The 11,556-nt window shown below is 36.2% G+C and overlaps 1 pseudogene; it reads left to right on the top strand.

Moving 5' to 3' along the window:
* The first annotated feature begins 6,237 nt into the window (after window positions 1-6,237).
* On the top strand, window positions 6,238-8,637 carry LOC141560947 (histone-binding protein RBBP4 pseudogene; annotated as a pseudogene).
* The last annotated feature ends 2,919 nt before the right edge of the window (window positions 8,638-11,556 follow it).

Genomic DNA, 11,556 nt, shown 5'->3' with positions numbered 1-11,556 from the left:
AGTGAATTCTTATCCTAAAAGCTGGGTTCTTTGGGTTTGTCAAACACTAGATTATGAAAGTTATTGGCTGTTTTGTTTGTTGAACCTAACCTATTCCTCTGATCAACTAGTCTATTTCTTAGCCAGTACCAAATAGTTTAGGTAACAACTGCTTTATAATATAATTTTTGATCTGGTACAGCTAGGCCACCTTCATTTAATTTTTCTTTTCATTAATTCCCTTGAAATTCTTGACCTTTTGTTTTTCCATTTGAACTTTGTTTTTTGTTTGTTTGTTTGTTTGTTTGTTTGTTTTGTTTTTGTTTTTGTTTTTCTTTTTGTTTTCCAGGTCATTAGAATAGTTTTTTGGGAGTCTGATTGGTATAGCACTAAATAACTCTTAACTGTTGGATTTTGTTTGTTTATTTTTTTTAATTTAATAGTTTTTATTTACCAGATATATGCATAGGTAATTTCACAACATTGACAATTGCAAAACCTTTTGTTCTAATTTCCCCCTCTTTCCCCCCCTCCAAGATGGCAGGTTGACCAATACATGCCATAAAGTTGGGCAAAATAACTCCTTATAATTTCTCTAATTTCCTATTCAGTGGTGCAAAGTTCCCTCTTTTCATTTTTAAGACTAATAATTTGATTTTCCCTCTTCTTTTTCTAATCAGATTTACCAAAGCTATTTTATTGTTTTTTTAAATAAAACCAACTCTTAATTTTATTTATTATTTCAATTTTTTTTACTTTCAATATTATTAATTTCTCCTTTTAATTTTAGAATTTCGAGTTTAGTATTTGATTGGGGGTTTTTATTTTTTTTAGCTTTTTAGCTTTTAAAGTTGCAAGCCCAAGTCATTGATCTTCTCTTTCTCTAGTTTCTTCGAGTAAGCCTCTAAAGATATACAACTTACCCTCATTACCGCTTTAGCTGCATCCCACAAATTTTGGTATGCCTCATCATTGTCATTATCTGGTGTGAAATTATTGTGTCTATAATTTGCTGTTTCACCCAATCATTCTTTAAGATGAGATTATTTGGTTTCCAATTAGTTTTTGATCTATTTATCCCAAACTTTTTGTTGAATGTAGATTTTATGGCAATCGTGATCTGAAAAGAAAGCCTTTACTATTTAGGCCTTTCTGCATTTAATTGTGAGAACTTTATGTTATGTCCTAATATATGGTCAATTTTTGTATAGGTTTTATGAACTGCTGAGAAGAAAGTATACTCCTTTCCATCACCATTCAGTTTTTTTTTTTCCAAAGATCTATCATACCTCATTTTTCTAATATCCTCTTTAATTTCTTTCTTATGTGTTTTGTGGTTTGATTTATCTAATTCTGAGAGTGCAACGTTCTCCCATTATTATAGTTTTGTTTTCTATTTCTTATTGGCAGTCTTTTAACTTCTTTAGGAAGTTAGATGCTATGCCATTTGGTGCATATATATTCAGTATTGAAATTGCTTCATTGTCTATGCTAGCCTTGAGCAAGATATAGTTTCCTTCCTTATTTCGTTTGATTAGATATATTTTTGGTTTTTCTTGATCTGAGATAAGGATGGCTACCCCTGCTTTTTTGGCTTTACCTGAAGCATAATAGATTCTGCTCCAACCTCTTACCTTTACATGTATCTCCTGGCTTTAAATGTGTTTCCTGTAAGTAACATATTGTAGGGTTCTGACCTTTGATCCAGTCTGTTTCTGTCTCTGCTTAGTGAGAGAGTCCATCACATTCATATTTACAGTTCAAATTATTAATTCTGTATTTCCTGCCATCATATTATCCCCAGATTATGTTTTTCCCTTGCTCCCCTGAACCCCTAACCCAGTATTAAACTTATGTGCCCCACTTGCGTCATGCAGCCCTCTCTCTATAGTAGCCCTCCCTCCTCCCTTTAAATCCCTTTCCCCCTTTCCTTATTACTCTTTTCATTTTCACTTTTCCTCTCCCCCTTTTTAATGAGGTGAGAAAGAATTTTCTATAAAACCAATATGTCAATTATTTTCTCTTTGAGCCAGTTCTGATGAGAGTAAGGTTCACACAATATTCCTCCCCCTCTTTAACTTCCCTCAGATATGATATTTTTCCTTTGCCTCTTTGTTTTATGTAGTTTCCCTCTTTTTATCTCCCATTTTCCCTTTTTCTGACACTATCCTTTTTCCATTTGTAGTTATCTTTTTGTTGTTGTTGTTGTTATATCAGTAAAGTCAATTTATACATGTAGTCTTAGTGTATATCCACAATAGAAATACAGTTCGCAAGAATTCCTTTTACCTTTTTCTGCTTCTCTTGAGTCATATGATTGTATATCAATTTTTTTTGTTGTTTAGATCTGGTCTTTTCCTTAGAAATAAATGGAATTCATCTGTTTCATTAAATTTCCATCTTATTCCATGGAAGAAAATGCTAAATTTAGCTCGTTAGATTATTCTTGGATGCATTCCAAGTTCTTTTGTCTTTTGCAATATCAGATTCCAGGCCCTTTGATCCTTTATTATAGAGGCAGTCAGATCTTGAGTGATCCTTATTGTGGCACCTTCATATTTGAATTGTTTTTTTCCTGGCTGCTTATAATATTTTTTCCTTACTCTGATAATTCTGAAATTTGGCCACAGTGTTCTGGTGGAGTTTTTTTTTTTTTTTGTTTTTTTTTGTTTTGTTTTGTTTTTCTTTTTAAGGATCTTATTCAGAAGAATTCTTATAATCCCTATATTCTATTACCTCTGGGCAGTTCTCTTTGATGATTTCATGTAAAGTAGTATTTAGGCTCTTTTTTTCAATCATACTTTTCAGGAAATCCAATAATCCTTAAATTATCTCTCCTAGATCTATTTTCCATGTCTGTTATTTTTCCAAAAAGATATTTGACATTTTTCTCCAGATTTTCATTTTTTTGTTTTGGTTTTGCTTTACTGATTCTTGGTGTCTCTATGAATCATTCATTTCTATTTCTTCAGTTCTGATTTTTAATGAGTTATTTTCTTCATTAGCTTTTTTTTTTAACTTCTTTTTGTTTATGTCCACTTGAGTTTTTAAATGAGTGGTTTTGAGCTATGAAATTTTTTTCCATTTCACTAAATTTGTTTTTTAGTGACTTATTTTCTTTTTTCCAATTCACAAATCCTACTTTCTTGGGAATTCTTTATCTTTTCCAATTCACAGATCCTAATTTCCTGTGATTTCTTTTTTACCTTTTCCAATTCCCTAATTCTGTTTCCCTGCACTTCCTGTGAATTCTTTGCCTTTTCCAATTCACATTTCAGAATGTTGTTTATCTTTTCCAATTCACATTTCAGGAGGTTGTTACCCTCTTGTATAGCTTCTCTTTCCTTTCCCCATTTTTCTTCTAACTCTCTTTTGAGATTTTTAACATCTCTTCTAGGAGAGTGTTATTTGGGGTATTTTCTGGAAGGTGTTTGCTACTAGTTTCCTTGGGGTTGGAAACCTGCTCTCTTTTTATATAGAAGCTATGGATTGTTTTCTTCATTTTTTTATTCATTTTTTTAAAAAGCCTTCAGTGTCTGCCTTCAGGGAAAGGAGGTTACCACCTTCCTCTGCAGAGCAAGGATGGGTATACAGACAGTAACTGTTCTCTCAGTAAGATGCATGGAGTGACTGAGCTGCAGGAATGCTCTGGGAAATGCTCCACAGGGAAGTGAGTAGGCCTGGATAATGAGGGCTAGGCTGTGTAAGTGTCCTGCAAGGAGCCCCACTATGAGGATTAGTGACTGCCTTGGAGCTAGAGGTTAAGCAGTAAAAGTATCACTGCTCCCCCACAAAAGCTTGCTTTGAGTATTAGTAGTCGCCCTAACCCTCACCACACAGGAAGTGTCTCCCCACTGTGCAGGCTGCCCCAGGCTATGACCCTGCTGGGCAGTTTTGTGACTGCCCCCCCAAAAAGAGCCCCTAGCTGCAGAATGCCAAAAAGAGCTGTGTGATGGTCTGTGCTGAGTCACTTCTGGGCCAAAGTGGACACAGTAAGATCCTGTTAATCTCTGGCATCCCTCAGTGTACTCTCTACACTAAGCTCTAATTTCTCTGCTGATCCACTACTCTGCCACCAAAGCAAAGCAGTCAGGTTATGGCAAAGAGCTCTATGTAAACCTTCTGACCACAGAGGCCACCCCACTCCCAATCCTATCTAGGCCCTGCCCCAGTCTGCTCCCACCACTCAGGAGAAATCTTTCCTGGTGATATTCCTTATTATCTTCACCTGGTGAGTTGTTGTACTGCTGATCTTCATGAAACTTACCAGTCTACTGCTATTTTTGAAGCTGATTTCAAAAGTTGTAATGAAGGTATGAGAAAAGCACAGATTCTCTCATGTGCCTTCTCCCCCATCTTGGCTCTGCCCCCTCCAATCCATTATTAATCAGAGAAATTCGAATTAAGACAACTCTGAGATACTGCTACACACCTGTCAGAATGGCTAGAGTGACACAGAAAGATAATGTTTAATACTGGAGGGGATGTGGGAAAACTCAAACACTGATACATTGTTGGTGGACTACATTTAGCCATTCTGGAGAGCAATTTGGAATTATGCTCAAAAAGTTATCAAACTGTGCTTACCCTTGACCCAGCAGTGTTACCACTGGGCTTATATCCCAAAGAGATCTTAAAAAAAGAAAGGTTCCTGTATGTTCAAGAATGTTGGTGGCAGCCTTCTTTGTAGTGGCTAGAAACTGGAAACTGAGTGGTTGCTGATCAATTAAAAAATGGGTGAATAAATTGCGCTATCTGATTTTTTTTTTAAATTTTATAATTATAACATTTTTGAGAGTAAATATGTATTAGGTAATTTTTTACAACATTATCTCTTGTGCTCCTTCTGTTCAGAATATTTCCCATCCTTCCCTCCATCCCCTTGCCTAGATAGCAGGCATTCCCATACATATTAAATAAGTTATAGTATATCCTAGATACAATATATGTGTGCAGAACCGAATTTTGTTGTTGTTGCAAAGGAACAATTGGAATGGGGAGTAAAAATAACCAGGGGAGAAAAGCATAAATCTTCTAACAGTTTACACTCATCGCCTAGTGTTCATTCTCTAGGTGTAGCTGATTCTGTCCATCATTGATCAATTGGAATTGGATTAGCTCTTCTCTATGTTGAAGATATCCACTTCCATCAGAATATATCCTCATATATTATTGTTGTTGAAGTGTATAATGGTAGCCTAGTTCTGCTCATTTCTATTAGTATAATTGACCATATTAATAATCAAATTAACAAAAAACATACGATCATCTCAATAGATGCAGAAAAAGCATTTGATAAAATCTAACATCCATTCCTATTTAAAACACTTGAGAGTATAGGAAAAAAATGGACTATTCCTTAGAATAATCAGGAGCATATATTTACGACCGGCGGTAAGCATAATATGCAATGGAGATAAACTGGAACCTTTCCCAGTAAGATCAGGAGTGAAACAAGTTTGCCCACTATCACCATTATTATTCAATATTGTATTAGAAATGATAGCCTCGGCAATAAGAGTCAAGAAGGAGATTAAATGAATAAGAGTAGACAATGAGAAAGTCAAACTGTCACTCTTTGCAGATGATATGATGGTATACTTAGAAAACCCTGGAGATTCTAATAAAAAGTTATTAGAAATAATTCAAAACTTTAGCAAAGTTGCTGTTTACAAAATAAATCCACATAAATCCTCAGCATTTTTATACATCACCAACAATACTCCCCAAAATTATCTATTTATTTAGTGCTATACCAATCACCATCCCAAGAAACTATTTTAGTGACCTAGAAAAAATAACAACAAAGTTCATATGGAAGAATAAACCTTATTGGAAAGACAACAGACCTGGAAAACAGATGCAGGAGAGAAAATTTGAGAATAATCGGACTCCCTGAAAAATGGGAGGAAAAAAAGAGCCTGGACACTATTTTCCAGGAAATTATCAAAAAGAACTGCCCAGATGTTTTGGAAACAGAGGGTAAAATAGACATTGAAAAAATTCATCAATCACCTACTGAAAGGGACCCTAAAATCAAAACGCCAAGAAATATATTGGCCAAGTTCAAGAACTATCAGATGAAGGAAAAAAAATACTGGAAGCTGCTAGAAAAAAGCAATTTAGATATGGAGGAGCCACAATAAGGATAACCCAGGATCTAATAGCATCCACATTAAAAGAATATGATATTCCGAAAGGCTAAGGAACTTGGTATGCAACCAAGAATAACTTACCCAGTAAAAATGAGCATTGTGGGTCCCTCTGCCCGTCATTCCGTCCATCAACTTCTTCGCCCGCCATGGCCGACAAGGAAGCAGCCTTTGACGATGCTGTAGAAGAACGAGTGATCAATGAAGAGTATAAAATATGGAAAAAAAATACCCCTTTTCTGTATGATTTAGTAATGACCCATGCCCTAGAGTGGCCCAGCCTGACTGCACAGTGGCTTCCAGATGTAACCAGACCTGAAGGGAAAGATTTCAGCATTCATCGACTTGTCCTGGGCACACACACATCAGATGAACAGAATCATCTTGTGATAGCCAGTGTGCAACTTCCCAATGATGATGCTCAGTTTGATGCCTCTCACTATGACAGTGAGAAAGGAGAATTTGGAGGCTTTGGCTCTGTAAGTGGGAAAATTGAAATTGAAATCAAGATTAACCATGAAGGCGAAGTGAACAGGGATCGTTATATGCCCCAGAATCCTTGCATCATTGCAACAAAGACTCCATCCAGTGATGTCCTTGTGTTTGACTACACCAAGCATCCTTCAAAACCAGATCCTTCTGGGGAGTGTAACCCAGACTTGCGTCTCCGTGGACATCAAAAGGAGGGGTATGGGCTGTCATGGAACCCAAATCTCAGTGGACACTTGCTTAGTGCATCAGATGATCATACCATCTGCTTGTGGGACATCAGTGCAGTTCCCAAGGAAGGCAAAGTAGTGGATGCAAAGACCATATTCACAGGACACACAGCAGTAGTGGAAGATGTTTCTTGGCACTTGCTCCATGAATCTCTCTTTGGATCAGTGGCTGATGATCAAAAGCTTATGATCTGGGATACACGATCAAATAATACTTCTAAACCAAGCCACTCAGTGGATGCCCACACTGCCGAAGTAAATTGTCTTTCTTTTAATCCTTATAGTGAATTCATTCTTGCCACAGGATCAGCTGATAAGACTGTTGCATTGTGGGACCTTAGAAATCTGAAACTGAAGTTGCATTCCTTTGAATCACATAAAGATGAAATATTCCAGGTTCAGTGGTCTCCCCACAATGAAACTATCTTGGCTTCCAGTGGCACTGACCGCAGGCTAAATGTCTGGGATTTGAGTAAAATTGGAGAAGAGCAATCTCCTGAAGATGCAGAAGATGGGCCACCAGAATTATTGTTTATTCATGGTGGTCACACTGCCAAGATATCTGATTTCTCCTGGAACCCAAATGAACCTTGGGTTATTTGTTCTGTATCAGAAGACAATATCATGCAAGTCTGGCAGATGGCTGAGAACATATACAATGATGAAGACCCTGAAGGAAGTGTGGATCCAGAGGGACAGGGGTCCTAGACATGTCTGCACTGGTGCTGATTTTTAGACTCCTCTTTCTTCCCAACCTGAGATTAATTTAACACTGGTTTTGAGACAAGACCTTTTTTTGTCCAGACATTCTTCTATAGGCACCTGTCAACCCAGAGAGTGAATGATTTCTGACTTTACTGGGGGGAAGGAGGGCTTGACTCAGCAGAGCCGCAGACCCATATTTAATTTTTTTCCAAGAACTTTTTATGAGTGAATCCAGCTGTAAAATCTGATTTAGCCGCAGCAAATGGACCATGAGTGTTTTATTTTTCTTCTTCTGCTATAACTGCAAGTTTTTCAAGCTAATTTAAGTAAAATTAGAATGGGGTAGGATTTATATCCAGGTGAGGAGTCTGACCCACTGAGGTATGAGCATTTTAAAGATGTCTAAAAACTGTTTTCCTTGTTTATAGAGATTCAGAGACTAAAATTGGCATGGCTACCTTTTAGGGTCCAGGTAATCCCTGTTGTAGACTGGCCTACCCCTGCTGGTTTCCTCTGTAACCAGTCAAAATTTCTTATTAAAATGTTTTATTTAATTTTTTTTTTCTTCCCTAGTGACTGTTAACTCTCTCCTTCTATTTCTCATCGGGTGGGGGACAAACAGCCATGTGAAATGTTGTAGTTATACCTACAAAAATATCTTTGTTCACCTCATATAGTTTTGCTCTCTAGTATATTTCTTAAGCTATGTTTTCATATTATTTCTTTCCTGTGAATTTTTCTTTTTCTTTTTTTTTTTTTTTTTAACTTGGGACCACCAGGTTATAAAGGTGTATGTTTTTACCTGACAGATGTACTGCTGGTAAACTGCCCAGTAATCTGAAAACAGAGCAATTGGTAGCTGAAATATACTTTAAAATTAATTCTGGATGGCTTTTATTTTTTCCTTTCTTTAAAAAAAAAAAAATTTCCAATATACCCCACATAAATGGAATTAGTCCTTGACCACTCGTTTTATACGATGTCCTATGGGGTAACTTGTCCAACCAGCAACCTGTTACTGTCTATGACTAACTGTAAGTGCTTATGATGGAATAAATTGTTTTTCTATATAAAAAAAAAAATGAGCATTGTTTTCCAGGGAAGAAGATGGACATTTAATGAAATAAATGAATTCCATCTATTATTGATGAAAAACCCCAGATCTACACAAAATATTTGATCTTCAAATACAGAACTCAAGAGATTTCTGAAAAGGTAAAAAGAAATCTTGAGAACTATATTTCTACAATAAAGACATGTAAAGAACACATGTATAATTTGTCTTAGAAACTAGAGGTGGAAAGGAAATTATATCATAAAAAAGGGTAAAGTGGTGGTACTACATCTCATGAAGAGGCAAAGGTAAACTATTATATCTGAGATAAAGAAAGGAGGGGGATGAACATAGTGTATATCAATAGACATATTCGATTTATGGTGAAACGTCTTCCACTTCATTGAAAAGTGGGTTGGAAGGAATAAGCTAAGAGGAAGGGAATAAAGAAATTGTGAGGAAAAGGGGTAAAATAGGGGGAGGAACTTTAAGGTGGGGGAGGGATCCTAAAAAGGGAGGGCTGTGAAATGCAAGTGATGTTCACAAGTTTAATATTGAGTAGGGGGGTAATAGGGAAGGAAAGGAGAAAAGCACAAGCAGAGGTTAACAAGACAGCAAGCAATATAGAATTAGTCATTCTAACCATAAATGTGAATGGGGTAAACTCCCTCATAAAGAGGAAGCAGTTAACAGACTGGATTAAAAGCCAGAATCTTTCTATATGTTGTTTACTGGAAATACACCTGAAATGGGGTGATACATTCAAAACAAAAGTAAAAGGGTGGAGCAGAATCTACTATGCTTCAGGTGAAGCCAAAAAATCAGGGGTAGCCATCTTTATTTCAGATCAAGCAAAAACAAAAATTGATCTAATTAAAAGAGATAAGGAAGGGCATTATATCCTGCTAAAAGGTAGCATAAATAATGAATCAGTATCAGTATTAAACATATGCACACCAAGTGGTACAGCATCTAAATTCTTAAAAGAGAAATTAAGAGATCTGCAAAAAGAAATAGACAGCAAAACTATAATAGTTTCTTTGGAGTCTGATTGGTATGGCACTGAATAAATAGATTAATTTAGGGAGTATTGTCATCTTAATTATATTCGCTCAGCCTATCCAAGAGCACTCAATATCTTTCCAACTATTTAAATCTGACTTTATTTTTGTGGCAAGTGTTTTATAATTTTGCTCATATAATTTCTTACTTTCCTTTGGTAGATATATTCCCAAATATTACATATATATATATATATATATATATATATATATATATATATATATGCATGGGTAATTTTACACATTGACAATTGCCAAACATTTTGTTCTATTTTTTCCCCTCCTTCCCCTCCCCCCATGGCAGGTTGACCAATATATGTTAAATATGTTAATGTATAAATTAAACACAATGTATGTATACATGTCCAAACAGTTGTTTCACTGTACAAAAAAAATTGGACTTTGAAATAATGTACAATTATCCTATGAAGGAAATCCAAAATGCAGGCAGACAAAAATAGAGGGATTGGGAATTCTATGTGATGGTTCATAGTCATCTCCCAGAGTTCTTTTGCTGGGTGTAGCTGGTTCAGTTCAATACACTCTATTGGAACTGATTTGTTTCATCTCATTGTTGAAAATGGTCACATCCATCAGAATTGATCATGATATAGTTGAAGTATGCAATGACCTCCTGGTCCTGTTCATTTCACTCAGCATCAGTTCATGTAAGTCTCTCCAGGCCTCTCTGAAATCATCCAATACAGGCCTTTCAAGCCAACAGGGCAGTGTCCAGTGCAAACAGCTCCAATGTAATTGCCAGATGATGAGGAGAGATTTATATAGTGGTAAAGAGAAGGAAATTAGATAGGTCAACTGCCTGGGAGAGAGGGTTTGCTCCTTCTTATATAGAAAGAGAAGAAAACAGATGGAGAAGGAAATAGATGGGTGACAATGAGAACCTGGAGCTGGGCAGAAAAGGAGAAAAACCTTAAAACAAAGGAGAAGATCTAAGAAACATCTGACACTGAAAGAGCATGGCTGATGATAAAGACTGTTTCACGACTTGAAACCCAGCAGGGATCATTGGATTCCTTCAGATAAAAAATTGTTAATGAGATTATTGTAGGACTTCAAAACTTGCAGGAATTATTGGATTCCTGGCACATGAACTAATGGACAATGGATTCCTTTTAGCATATTTCTACAACTTATGGATATGTATAATTCCTCATGTGTTATGTTACTATGTTCTTCTGTAATTTATGTAATTATGTGTAATACCTTCCATATTGATGGATTTATGTATACCTGTGTCAAGTGAGCCCCTTCAAAACCCCGGTAATCTGATTTGGTTTCCTATTTTCTTTTATGTTTTCATCTCCCTGAAAAATCAGGGAGGGTATGACCACCTCCTTTTTATGATGTTTTCCCTTTATTTTTTGAGCAGTCAGGGAAGGAGTGATCACCTTCTTTTTTGTGGGTTCTCACCTCCTTGAATATTCAGGGAGGTTATGACCACGTTATGTTCTAAATCAAAAGAAAGGGGGAGATGTTAGGATTCTTATAAGGTGCTGAGTCATTGGAATGGAAAGAGACAATAATTATCTAATTTAGTATGGTTCAGTATCATTGACCTGATCCTATAAGATGTTATGTGCCAGAACTTGAAACAAGGTACCGAGTGGAATTGAAGAGACAATGATTCTCTAATTTACATGTACTTAGTACTTAACTATAGTTACACAAGATTCACACCTTTAAGAAAGCATTAATAAGGAGGAGTTCACAAGCTCACCCTTGGACTTTGGGAGATTCACAACTAGGATTGAGTCCTGGAAGATTCACAAGACATAAACCCACAAGCCCAATCTATGGGAGGAAGATTCAAGATTCGTTCTCACTTCTACCTTTGTTCTGGCTGGAGACATTGGGAAGGTGAGAGG

The sequence above is a fragment of the Sminthopsis crassicaudata genome, chromosome 3 (assembly GCF_048593235.1).
Source record: "Sminthopsis crassicaudata isolate SCR6 chromosome 3, ASM4859323v1, whole genome shotgun sequence".
In the NCBI taxonomy this organism is placed as follows: Eukaryota; Metazoa; Chordata; class Mammalia; order Dasyuromorphia; family Dasyuridae; genus Sminthopsis; species Sminthopsis crassicaudata.
The sequence above is the reverse complement of the archived record's forward strand: the minus strand, read 5'-3'. Positions and strand labels throughout refer to the sequence as shown.